Source organism: Dama dama, chromosome 12 (assembly GCF_033118175.1).
Source record: "Dama dama isolate Ldn47 chromosome 12, ASM3311817v1, whole genome shotgun sequence".
Taxonomy (NCBI): Eukaryota; Metazoa; Chordata; class Mammalia; order Artiodactyla; family Cervidae; genus Dama; species Dama dama.
In genome coordinates, this window is record NC_083692.1 from 29,044,358 (window position 1) to 29,054,861 (window position 10,504).

The following is a 10,504-nucleotide window of genomic DNA, read 5'->3' on the forward strand; positions in this document are numbered from 1 at the left end:
ATGACTGAGCACACATGCCCAAAACCTGCTACCAGAGAACAAGTCTGTGAGCTTCTTGGTTTAGCAGTTTGAAGAAAAGGTCTAGTTCTGATATTAGTGATGATACTGAAAATGATAAGTCAAAGTTGGAATTCTCTATTCCCTAGCCCCTTGTGTTCCCATAGATGTTGCCAAGCTCTATAATTTCATCATTATCACCACCACTGCCCTGCCACTGCTGTGAATCAGAAGGGTATACATGAGATCAGTTGAAACTTCAGTTGATTGAGTGTCCATATGACACCAACTTTTACTGCATGAATGGGCTGAAAACCCTGTAGGCAGGCCTTAGATTCCTTTAGTTTCTTCTAATGGTCCTGCCTGCCTTCCTGAGCTTATCTATGCCATATGGTCTCTTTATTTCTGAACTCAGATGAAATGACATGCTGTGGGGAAAAAAAAAAAAGAAGAAGAAATGATATGCTGTAGGTGTGGTATTATACCTGCCTAAGTGTTCACTTAGTCAATCTTGGAAGCACTGGTGGCCTTGGCCAATGAGAAACAGGGAATAGGAGGGAGCTGAGCAGATAAATTCTCTCTCCCTTCTCCCCTCCAGGGACTATCCAAAGTGCAGCTCCTTTCTTCCAACCTTTCAACTTGCGTGCCCAGTAAACGCTCCTGGTACATGACATATTGAGTCTCCTCTTACTCTCTGTGAAGCTATTAACCACTGGTCCATTTTTCTTGCTTCACTTCGCTTTTTCGTTAGTCTCACTATCCTTGGCTTGTGTTCCCCAAATAAAGTATTAGTATTTTTGATCCTTAACTCAGCTTTTGCATTTTTAGAAAGCCCAGCCTCATTGGCAAGATTATATATGCTATCACTTATTTCCTCAAATTTATTAATTATACCCTAAATTTATACTGACAGAATTTCAAATCAATCCCCATATCCATCTAATGCTCTCTGACCACAAGTGCTGCAGTCACAACTAATGGGAATTCTGTTATAAAAAAATCACCCATAGCAGAGTATATTCATGGATCTGACACCCATGCAGTTAGTTTAATGTCACATTTATTAGGCAAACACACTTTCTGCTGTCTGTTGTGTTCAGTTCAGTTCAGTCACTCAGTTCAGATGTCCGACTCTTTGCAACCCCATGAACTGCAGCATGCCAGGCCTCCCTGTGCATCACCAACTCCAGGAGTCCATCCAAACCCATGTCCATTGAGTCAGTGATGCCATCCAACCATCTCATCCTCTGTCATCCCCTTCTCCTCCCTTCAATCTTTCCCAGCATCGGGGTCCTTTCAAATGAGTCTGTTGTGTTGGGTTATCGGATTCTCAATTATGCCCATGCTGCCTTTGCCTTCAAGACCAAGTGAAGCATGGAGTTTATAGTTTGGTGCCCCACTAGCTTTCAAGTCATTCTCTATTACCAGCTTCCCATTATCATTCCCTAAGGAGATCTGATCAAAGTTACTGGGAATCATGCTCAAGTTGAGCAATACCATAGATGTGTTTCCCTGGACTCCACTTGACCTGATGTGTACAAAGCACGCCACTGGTACCAAGGTGATAGTGGCAAGGATGAAGCGGTTTCTGAGGCATACAGAGACACAGAGGTTTTAAGCTGCACCAGTTTTCAGGGCAGGAATAGAGACACAGTCATAGAGAATGGATGCATGGACACAGGAGGGGGAGGAGGAGAAATGGATGAACTGGGAGATTGAGCCTGTCATACATACAGTATCATGTGTGAAATAGCTGGTGGGAAAATGCTGCTTAGCACAGGGGACTCAGCCCGGTGTTCTGTGGTCACCCAGAGGGGTGGGATGGTGGGGAGAGGTCCAAGAAGAACGGGATACGTATGCATATAGCTGGTTCACTGAATTGTTTAGCAGAAACTAATTATGGATTTCATATTGATAGTCTGCTTTGTTTCCAGTATTAATTTTAATCTGCTTTGTATTTTTAACTATTGTGTAACTTCTCTGATCTCACTCAACTGCATCTTTGCCTTTAACTGAAGCTCAACTGAAATCTTTTGTTTGCAACTTATTCTCTTTTTATAGCTTTCTCTTCCTTTTTTATAGATGCCACATCGTTACATATGTTACTGCAGACACTACTTTTTTCTAAACACTTTTCTAACTCTGGGGATTAATCATTTAGAAAGATTTCTATTTTTTGAGGTATAAAAATTATGTAATATTTCTTTTATTCTGAAATTGTTTTACATGTTGAGCAACACCACAGGTATTGTTGAGATCTATTCTTATTTTTAAGTTTACTCCTCATGGAAAGAGAGGGAAATAGTCTAGACTCAATGTTTGCCAACTGAGTTTTAGTACAGAGCCTTTACAAGTGGAAGGCATAATGATATACAAAGCATCTAACTCTATTTCCAGAGCTTGGAGATATTTCTCTATTATGACTTTGCTGGATTCAGTGAAATCATTAATCATCCCTATTCCTGCCAATTGACTCTCTGATATTATGAACCATTGGAGATTTACAGCTATTTTTGGTTTTGCCTGCACTAAAAGCCTTTTTAGGTATTGGAACTGTATCTCCGATAATACAAAAGAGAACTCTTTGCCACCTCTCTACCCAAATGCTCATTTCTTGTCCTGTTGCTTTGTGGAAGTTTCAGTGCTCAAATTAATGTGTAAAGACAAGTACTAATGAGGCACAGGGAAATAGAGGAATGGAACGGTACTCAAATAGGAGAATAAAGTTCCCAGTCTGAAAGCAGCAATGAGACAAGGATGAGGATGGTAAAGTTTCATAAAGCTTCAGGTGGCAAAAAGATGTCAGCAATCATTTTGGTTCTATTTGTCTTATACAATAGAAAATAATCCCAGGAGCTGGAAGCAGACAAACTGCAGCTTAGTTTTAAAGGTATGTTGAGTTTTTGGTCTTGTACATGTGGCAGAGTTGGGGTGGGGGGCGCTGTAGGAAGAGGACGCCTTTAGAGTGGACATTGTGTTGGAAACTAGAAACTAAGTCAAGGAATTCTTGACATGTACATTTCAACCTTGAAGGCTTCCCCCCCAACATTATTTCCTCAAAATTCTGTTTTATTATTCATATAGGCTGTATAAATCTGTTAAGAAATTGTTGAGATCACCCATTATCTAAAAAGTCCTGAAGCACCTGATGTACTGTAAAGGAAAATATAGATACATTCAACCTCTGCTGGTATCAGGTGGAAGAGAATGAAGAGAGATTTCATATTTAAAACACAAATACCATTAATTTATGTTGAAGTTACTGAAACTATTCATATTTTATGAATAATACTAATCACTGCTAGTAGAACATCCCTTTTTCATTTGGGCTTATAAATATCAGCAGAAATCCAAGTCTATCACAAATTAGTATAATAAGATGGCAGTTCAGATGTAGTTTTTATTTTCAGAAATTGTTGCACCACACACTAAAGCTGAAGCATCCAGTGTTTCAGAAGAAAGACAGATACAGAATAGCAAAGAAACAAAGAAAGAAAGAACAACAAAAGCATTGCCCAACATTGACTTTCAAAATAAACTCTCTAAAAGAGTGTAAGTAGAAACAATAATCTTCAGTTGCCAGAACCAGGCACTGGAGTGAGTTCTTTGAATCCAACAGTGTCTCTTTAAATATCCAGAATTAGCCCTGGCTGATTCTCTGCCCCTCCTCACCCCAACTCTTACCTAAACTAGTTGGGTCTCTGTCACATGAGACAAAAAGAATTCTTATCGATATATCATTTTTTAAAAATATGTTAAACTCTATAGTCTCACTCTAGCCCAAGTGTACAATACCAGAGTCTACCTGTAAGGGCAGTGGACTGAGCCCTGGGTTTGAAATTAAGAAACCCAAATTGTATATTTACTTACTACTGACATTCAATATAAAGTTGAGCAATCATTCATTTATTGCTTCCATGGAAGCACCTACTTTTCATGGATTGCTCCTAAAACCTCTTTTTTTTTTTTTCTTCTTCCCCTGAAGCCTTTCTGCTGCTGCTGCTAAGTCACTTCAGTCGTGTCCGCCTCTGTGCGACCCCATAGACAGCAGCCCACCAGGCTCCCCCGTCCCTGGGATTCTCCAGGCAAGAACACTGGAGTGGGTTGTCATTTCCTTCTCCCCTGAAGCCTTTCTAGGGTCTGGATAAAAGCACGGTCAATCCTAATCTTTCCATCTATTCATATGGTCTTTTGCAATGTATTCAAAAACTACTATATAAAACACTTACCTCCTCTACTCATTTAATCTTGGCAAGCTTTTATTTACCTGTTTGAAGATTTTCTCTGACCACACCAGCACCAGCTGTTCTCCATGGCAATGCTGACAGAGATTAGGAATTAGGTCTGTTTACCTTGTCCTGAAAATACCTTCCCGAGCAGCACATCCATTTGTCAATATGTTCTACTTTAGCATCCGCGTTTATTTAGCAGGTCTTTTACTTGGTAGTTTGATTTGTCTGTTAGATTTTCATTTGCAATATTGATTCTCTTGGATTGTAAACATCTAGTGAATAGGAATTGTGTGTTTTGTTCAAAGGACCTACTTTGACTATCATCCGAATAATTAAGTATGGGCCTACCTGAGTTTCACTGTGTGTGAAATGTTCTGTAAAGGTGATTTCACAGCCATGCGTATATCTCTTCATTTATTTATTCAAGAAACATTTATTTTGTTCTTGAGGATAAAGAGAAAAGCAAAGGACACTCTGTCTCTTGGGGACCTCAAGGTATAGAGAAGGAGACAGATAAAAATCACAAATTACACAAAGAGCAACACACCTTTAAACATGCTTAATATGAAAACTAAACTCAAATTATCTAGGATTTGTTAATAATAATGTTAACTGCATAATAAGTAAGGCTAGTGAAGAAACTCTTCCAGTAGTCCAAACTGCAAACTCTCAACAATGTACTTTTAAACAAACAGCTTTGAAATTCCAGTTCTCTGCTAGATTGCTTAGCTGTGTTTATCTCTGCTCAAGATGAACTGTGGGGGTGGGACTTAAAAATTGGACACATCGTTGGTCACCATACTACATTCCTGTGAATCAGACCGATAGCCATCTGGCTCATGGGTGTGTTTGCATATACTGCCAAACTTGGGGGAAGGGCTGTTACTCAGGCTTCTGGCCACAGGTATTGAGTCAGATTCTCTGTCTGATTAGCACCCTTTTTTGGGAGAAGGCTTTGTGCTGGGAAGTCTATGGTTGTGGTTGTGTGATTGTGGATATCACTTAGCTCAAAAGAACATGACCTGGAAAAATACCCAAGGAGGGAATGTCACAGTCATGCTTTACCCTTTGTCCTCAGACATCAGTGCCCCCATTTCATTTGTGGTGTGTATGAGTATATATACCTTAAGTTTCTCCAGCATGCCTTTGGCAGGAAAAAGGGTCTCTTCTTTTGAAGCCTCCCATAGAGAGATAATTAATACATATGCATTGGAATAGAACAAAGCATCTTTTACAGAGAAGAAATGCCTCATGTTTTGAGACCTTTCCTGAGAAGCATCAGAATTATTCATTGGGAGGCATTTTATACCAGGCCCTTTTGGAGGGGATCCCAGGATAAATGGAAAACTAAAGATTTATTATTATTTCTGAATTAGTAACAGTAGTAACACTTTATTAGCTTACATTCAATTTAAAGTTTTTATAAAACATATATTCCCTGTGCTGAACAATACATTTTTGTAGCTTATTAATTTTATACATGGTAGTTTGCCTCTCTTAATCTCATACCTCTGTCTAGCTTCATACTTCTTCCCACTCTTTGCTGGTAACCAGTAGTTTTATATCTATATTCATGAGCCTCTTTCCACTTTGTTATATTCATTTATTCATTTTATTTTTTAGATTCCACATATAAATGATAACATAAAATATTTGTCTTTTTTGTCTGACATTTCACTAAACTTAATACACTCTAGGGGCTTTTATTTGGTGTAAATGGCAAAATTTTATTATTTTTATGGCTGAATAATATTCCATTATGTGAGTGTTTGTGTGTATACACCACTTCTTCTTTATCCATTCATCTGTTGATGGACACTAAGGTTGCATCCATATCTTGGCTATTGTAAATAATGCTGCTATAAATATTATGGTGGGAGTATTTTTTTTAATTAGTGTTTTTGTTTGCTCAGACATATACCCAGGAATGGAATTGCTGGATCAAGTGGAAACAGTGACAGGCTTTATTTTCTTGGCCTTAAAAATCACTGTGGATGGTGACTGCACCCATGAAAGTAAAATATGCTTGCTCCTTGGAAGAAAACTATGACCAACCTAGACAGTATATTAAAAGCAAAGACATCACTGTGCCAACAAAGGTCAGTATAGTCAAAGCTAGGGTTTTTCTAGTAGTCATGTATGGATGTGAGATCTGGACCATAAAGAAGGCTGAGTGCCAAAGAATTGATGTTTTTGAATTATGGTACTGGAGAAGACTCTTGAGAGTCCCTTGAACAGCAAGGAGATCAAACCAGTCAATCCTAAAGGAAATCAACCCTGAATATTCACTGGAAGGACTGATGCTGAAGCTGAAGCTCCAATACTTAAGCCATCTGATGCGAAGAGCCAACTCATTGAAAAAGACTCTGATGCTGGGAAAGATTGAGGGTGGGAGGAGAAGAGGGTGACAGAGGATGAGTTGGTTGGGTGGCATCTCCAACTCAATGGACAGGAATCTGAGCAAATTCCAGGAGAGAATGAAGGACAGGGAAGCCTGGAGTGCTGCAGTCCATAGGATCGCAAAGAGTCGGAGATGATTTAGTAACTGAACAACATGTTGGTTCTATATTTAGTTTTCTGAGGAAACTCCATACTGTTTTCCTTAGTGCCTGCACTAATTTACATTCCCACAATGATCTATAAGGGTTCCATTTTCTCCACATACTCACCAACACTTGTTATTTGTGGTCTTTTTGATGATAGCCATTCTGATGGGTGTGAGGTGATATCTCTTGTGGTTTTGATTTGCGTTTCTTTATTAATTAAAATGCTGAGCATCTTTTAATGTGTCTGCTAGCTATCTGTATATCTTCCTTAGATAAATGACTATTCAAGTCCTCTACCTATTTTTTTAATCAGGTTGTTTATTTTATGATATTGAGTTGTGTGAGCTTTTATATAGTGTGGACATTAACCAATCATTTCATTTGCAAATATTTTCTCATTCATTAGGTTGTCTGTACACTGTTTTGTCAATGGTTTCCTTTGCTGTGAAAAAGCCTTATGTTTTATTAGGTCACATTTGTTTAATGTTGCTTTTGTTTCCTTTGTCTTAGGAGACAGATCCAAAAAATATTACTACAATTTTTGTGTTCTGCCTGTTTTCTTCTAGGAATTTTGTAGTTTCCGTCTTACATTTAACTCTTTAATCCATTTTGAGTTTATTTTTGAATGTGGTGTGAGAAAACATTTTAATTTCATTATTTTACATGTAGCTCTCCAATTTTCTGTGTGTGCATGCTACATACATGCTCAGTCGCTTCAGTTGTGTCTGACTCTTTGTGACACCATAGGCTGTGGCCCGCCAGGCTTTTTTGTCCATGGGATTCTCCAGGCAAGAATGCTGGAGTGGGTTGCTATGCCTCCTCCAGGGGAATCTTCCTGACCTGGGATCAAACCTGCATCTCCTGCATTGCAGGCAGAGTCTTTACCCAACGAGCTATCTGGGAAGCTGTTTTCCCAGTGACACATTAACGAGACTGTCCTTTCCCTATTGTTTATTCTTGTCTCCTTTATCATAGATTACTTGACAGTGTGTGCATCCATTTATTTCTGTTCTTTTTTTAATTCTGTTTTATTAATCTATGTGCCAGTTTTTGTGTCAGTAACATACAATTTTGATGACTGTAGCCTTTTAGGATAGCCTGAAGTGAAGGGCTATGATATTTCAAACTCTGTTCTTCTTTCTCAAGATTGCTTTGGCTATTCAGGGTCTTTTGTGATTCCATATAAATTTTAGGGTTATTTCTTCTAATTCTGTGAAAAATGTCATGAGTATTTTGATAGTAATTACATAAAATTTGTGGATTCCTTTGAGTAGTATGGACATTTAAAAAATATTAGTTCTTCCAATTCCATGAACATGAACTATTTTCCATTTATTTATATCATATTCAGTTTCTTTCATGAATGCCTTACAGTTTTCAGAGTAGAAGTTTTTCCCCACTTGGTTAAATTTATCCCTAGGTACTTTATTCTATTTGATGCAATTGTAAATGGGATTGTTCTCTTTAATTCTCTTTTTGAGAGTTCACTATTAATATATAGAAAAGCAACATATTTCTGTATATTAATGTTATATCCTGCAACTTTACCGAATTATTTGTTACTTCTTGATGAAAGTGAAAGAGGAGAGTGAAAAAATTGGCTTAAAGCTCAACATTCAGAAAACTAAGATCATGGTCTCTGGTCCCATCACTTCATGGCAAATAGATGAGAAAACAGTGGAAACAGTGTCAGACTTTATTTTTTTGGGCTCCAAAATCACTGCAGATGGTGATTGCAGTCATGAAATTAAAAGACGCTTACTCCTTGGAAGGAAAGTTATGACCAACCTAGATAGAATATTAAAAAGCAGAGACATTACTTTGCCAAAAAAGTTCCATCTAGTCAAGGCTATGGTTTTTCCAGTGGTCAGGTATGGCTGTGAGAGTTGGACTGTGAAGAAAGATGAGTGCAGAAGAATTGATGCTTTTGAACTATGGTGTTGGAGAAGACTCTTGAGAGTCCCTTGGACTGCAAGGAAATCCAACCAGTCCATCCTAAAGGAGATAAGTCCTGGTGTTCATTGGAAGGACTGATGCTGAAGCTGAAACTCCAATACTTTGGCCACCTCATGTGAAGAGTTGACACATTGGAACAGACCCTGATGCTGGGACGGATTGGGGACAGGAGGAGAAGGGGACAACAGAGGATGAGATGACTGGATGGCGTCACTGACTCGATGGACATGAGTTTGAGTAAACTCCGGGAGTTGGTGATGGACAGGGAGGCCTGGCGTGCTGCAATCCATGGGGTCACAAAGAGTCGGACACAACTGAAAGACTGAACTGAACTGAATCATTTTTGGTGGAGACTTCAGGGTTTTTTTATATTTAGTATCATGTCATCTGCAAATAGTGACAGGTTTACTACTTCCCTTCCAATTTGGATGTCCTATTTTTTCCCTGTCTGATTACTGTGGCTAGGACTTCCAATACTATGTTAAGCAGAAAAGAACATTCTTGTTTGATCCTGATTTTAGAGGAAAGCTCTCAGCTTTCACCATTGAGTATGATGTCAACTATGGGTTTGCCATAAATGGCCATTATTATTTTAAGATATATTCCCTGTATACCAAGTTGATGAGAGTTTTTCTCATAGATGGATGTTGATTTTGTCAAAAGCTTCTCTGCATATATTGAAATGATTTTGTGATTTTTCTCTTTACTTTCTCTAATGTGGTATATCACATTGATTGATTTGTGGATATCGAAACATTTTTGCATTAATGGGAAAAAATCCATCTTGGTCATATAATACACCATGGTGTATTCTTTTTAATGTATTGTTGGATTCAGTTTGCTAGTACTTTGCTTTGGATTTATGCATCTATTTTCATCAGAGATAGTGGCTTATAATTTTCTTTTTTGATGAAATCTTTGCCTGGTGTGGGAATCAGGGTAATTGTGGCTTCATAGAATGAATTTGATAGTATCCCCTTCTTTTCAATTTTTGGGGATAGTTTGAGAAGGATAGTTATTCACTCTTCTTTATATGTTTGGTAGAATTCTCCTGTTAAGCCATCTGGTTGTAGACTTTGCTGGAAGTTGTTCTTTTGTTTGTTTTTACAAATTCAATTTCATTACTAGTAATCAGTCTGTTCAGATTTTCTCATTCTTCCTGGTTAAGTCTTAGAAGATTACATTGTTCTAGAAATTTATCCATTTCTTTTGGGTTGTCCAATTTGTTGGTATAAAACTGTAATACTCTCTTATGATTTTTTAATCTTTCTGATATTGATTGTTAAGTCTCCTCTTTCATTTCTTACTTTGTTCATTGGGTCCTCTCTTTTTTCCTTACTATTGCTACTGCTCAGCTTCTTGTCATTTCCATTTACATGAAATATCTTTTTCCATCTCCTTACTTTCAGGCTGTGTATGTCTTTAGACCTGAAGTTTGTGTCTTGTAAGTACCATATAGCTAGGTTTGTTTTTGTTTTTTAATCCAATCAGCTACCCTATGTATTTTGATTGGAGCATTTCATCCATTGAATGTTTAAAGTGCTTACTGATACCTATGTATTTATTGCCATTTTGTTACTTGTTTTCTGGTTGTTTTTGAAGTGTTTTTCTGTTTGTTTTTTTTTTAATGGCTTTTTATTTTTCCCATTTATTTTTATAAGTTGGAGGCTAATTACTTTACAATATTGTAGTGGTTTTTGCCATACATTGACATGAATCAGCCATGGATTTACATGTATTCCCCATCCCGATCCCCCCTCCCACCTCCCTCTC